The following is a 3964-nucleotide window of genomic DNA, read 5'->3' as shown; positions in this document are numbered from 1 at the left end:
ATAACAAAGCTCCCACTGAGCATGTGATATCCAGCTTCATGTTACCAACTGACAATTAAACTTGGAACAATTCCATTAGATTTGTATGAAGTTACATCTTGTTTTGACAATTTATGAAATATATATAACAATATGAAATTGTTCTACTCATTTTGAAGCACCCTGTATATCATATAAAATTAGAGTAACCAGGGAGCATTTCATCACATATTTCTTTGAAAAGAGACACATCAGCACGTTTGATTATATAAAACTTTTGAAAGAAATGTTTGCATGCTCTGGTATCATTTCAGAAGTGGCCACAATACGAGGTTCACAATCTCATCTGCAAGACATTTGGCAAGGACACAGTCAACAGACAGAATTGCTACGACTGATTCAAGAAATTCAAAAATGGAGATGTCTCACTTCAAGATGAACCCCATCCATGCAGCAATTCCACCACTGACGATGACATTCTCCCACTCCAACTCGTATCTATAAACCTTTTATTGGTGCGTGTATCATCCCACTTTACAACAGTTACAAACATTTTTGAACCGTTATGGTTCTTCTTCAGGTAACAATCCCCTAACAGAATGCGGTTCAAAGTTGTTACGAAATACAATCCAGAACTATGTCCTGACTCGATGACATCACTACGGACTTGCGTGTTATGCATGGTGTGCTCTATCTTATGTGCACCGGTAAAAGGTTTATAGATACGAGTTGGTGTTACAGTACTACAGTGCAGATATTCCACCATTTTTGATGTTCTCCCATTAATGATAAACAATAATCCATGATTATTATTTATCATTCATGGGAGAATCACCAGAAAATCAGCACAACTTGAGTATTCCCATATTTTCCAAAAGTTGACAGTCTGATACCATAACAATAATGCATCAGTATATAGAGCAAAAATGAGCTTACAGAAGCCGGCCAATCTGCCTTATCTATCTTACAGCCAGACTTGGAGCCAACTGACTACCAACTATTTCACACCGTACAGAACCATATTACAAATATACAGTTCAATGATAATATCCATGCAAGAATGATACTTAAGACTTTCTTATCCAAATTATTCTATGCTAATAGGATTGAAAGTTTGCAGCAAAGGTGACAAGATATACTCGATATTGATGGTAATTACTTATAAGACTGAACTGTAAATCCTCATTAATTGTCAACAACATTTCTTCAAAATGTCAAAATTTCACCTTTAAAACAACCTGTTATAAATATAATTAACTGATGCTTTAGTAAACAATAAATATATATGTTTTTATTTATTTATATTACAATATGAAATTCTAAAATCATCATTAAATCATAAAACATCATACAGAAACAAAATTAAAATTAAAAATATAAGCACTTAATAAAAATACACCACTTATGTTTAGATATTTGAATTAAAATTATGTGATTACCTGTTTGTTTCTAAATAATATAATAAACTTTTCGAAGCCTGATATATTGATATTTAACCAAACAATCTCTGTAATTAATTGGGCTATAAATTTGCTATTATTAATGATTAGATATTAAATAACTAGCAGACAAGCCTAGCATAGCTCAGGCAAAAAAAGTAACAATAACAAAGATTAAGATTATTAGATTATAGCTGATCTTACCCATTTTCACTGGGTGCAAAAATTAGGTCTCCCCTCTTCCAAGACTAATTAGAGAAATTTTAGATGGGTCAAAAATATGTTCAATTTCCTGCAAAAACGCATCTAAAATAGTACAGTAAAAGCTAAGTTCTTCAGGATAATCCTTAACCCTCTCCCTCTCCCGCATGAGAGGAATTTCCAAAAATCCCTTCTTACGTGTTCATTCTTGTGATGTACACAGTGTACAAAATTTCAACTTTCAACTCTTAATCATTTGGGCTTTGCACTTATTATTACTAGTATTGTTATTATCAACCCATCTTGATTATAAGATTTGGTATTAGAAGTAGATATTAGGCACCATCTCTTATCTAAATTAATAATTATAATATTATAACAATTTGTTTCTAAATTTTTTAATTGTTTAAATAGAAATTAACAAAGAATTTAAACTGTAAATAGTCATATGTAGGTAGTAGCAAATATAATTATTTTGAAAATAATACCTAACTGTTACCTTACATCAAGTTTTCCCCTTTCCCTTAAATTCTATACTGAAGACTGTCATAATAATCTTAACTTTTTGTTATACAAATAAATAAAAACAGTAATACATCAATACCAGGAGTCCCCAAACTTTTGGACTGTTGGGTGACTCAAGAATTTCTCAACCTTTTATCAACCCATCTAGTTGTTTTTTTTGCTAATACAATTAATAATAGCAGTAATAATAATAATGATGGATTATATATATATATAAATTTGCTAAACCAGTATTAATCTATCTAAACACCATTCTCATAAAAAGGATCTACTTACATAAGAATGCAAATTTGCATCTTGAACTGTTATATACATATTCCATTAGATTAATAATTTTTAATAAAACATCATGAATCAACCCCTAAAAATGCCTTATCAACTATTTTGGGAGTACCAATTCTATACAATCAAATGAAACAACAACAACAAACAGAGATTAATTCTATTCTTCTAAAACCCAGTCAATAGCATATGTGAATTTTTCAAAAACAAAAATTGTTCAACAACATACAAATGATTAATATCACATCATATTATTAAAATATCACAAGTATTTCAAATATCTAATTATATCTAATTTTTTTTGTAAGGTATAAAAAATTGTTATACAGACACATCTAACTTCTGATTAGTTACTTACATTTTCATATTAATATTAAGTAACAGTAATATCAAATATAAAATATAATTTATAAAAGAACAGCATTAAATATCAAATGTTTTAATAGAAAATAAAAAATTAGTTAGCATTTTATTTGTGAAGCTATATAGGCCTAATAGTAAATAATGTAATTTTTCTATATTTTTTAAATAATACAATAATAATATTCCTAATAAAAGTTCAATTTTATAATCAATGTTTTTCAAAAAACTTTATGCTTAATAGTCATAGTTGAGGGCATTATTAAACAAAATTACAAACAATTATTAGGACAGAACATTTATGTAAATATATTAAATATAATACTATTAAACTTTTTACATTTCTATACCTTATTATTTTCATGTAGAAAAAATAGGACATAAATTCCAATAGAATTTCACAAGAAAAAATAAATACAGTATATCTTTAACTCTTCCAACTATATGTTTCTTTTAAAATATCTTAATATAAATAACTATGATTTTATAGGCTTAAGTATTATTATATAATTCTTACATTTTTAAAAATGTTATTGATATATAGAAATGAGGTTATAAACTTTATGAACCTTTATAAAACTTAAAAATGCTTAGTAACTCTATGAGCTACTAAATGTTCAAAAATGTATCAAAATTATGAATGTATTCATTTTTAAAACAAATGTTTGATTTTTTATTTAACCCAAAAAATTTAAAATTAAATACTTTTTCAAAAATAATAGAAAAATAAATAGCTAGGCTTATGAACTGCTATGTTACAAGATAATGACTTAAACAAAAGAAACTATTTAGATTAATCTATAAAATAACATTTTATAACATGAAAACATTACAAAATTTAATCATACTTATAAAATTAAAACAGATTAAACAGAATTTACTATTTACTCAACTATTTATATAGAAGCTTACAGGTGAGTGTGAGAATATACAAAAGGAAAATTGATTGATTTTTTAATGCCATCAGAGGTCGTTAGTCCTTTGCTAAAAACAAATGTACTTTTTAATGAAAAAAATTATAAACATTTCTTATTTATATTTAATCATCATATAGTATACTGTATATATCTATGTATGTAACATACGATTATTCATTAATATTTACATTGATTTAAATTTAAACAGATTTATCTATTTTTAACCTAAAACTGTAAATATTCGGTGGCTTTCTCAGGGAT

Source organism: Centruroides sculpturatus, unplaced genomic scaffold (assembly GCF_000671375.1).
Source record: "Centruroides sculpturatus isolate CEXI.00-Female unplaced genomic scaffold, Cexi_2.0 scaffold1025, whole genome shotgun sequence".
NCBI lineage: Eukaryota > Metazoa > Arthropoda > Arachnida > Scorpiones > Buthidae > Centruroides > Centruroides sculpturatus.
Note: the sequence above shows the minus strand (reverse complement) of the source record.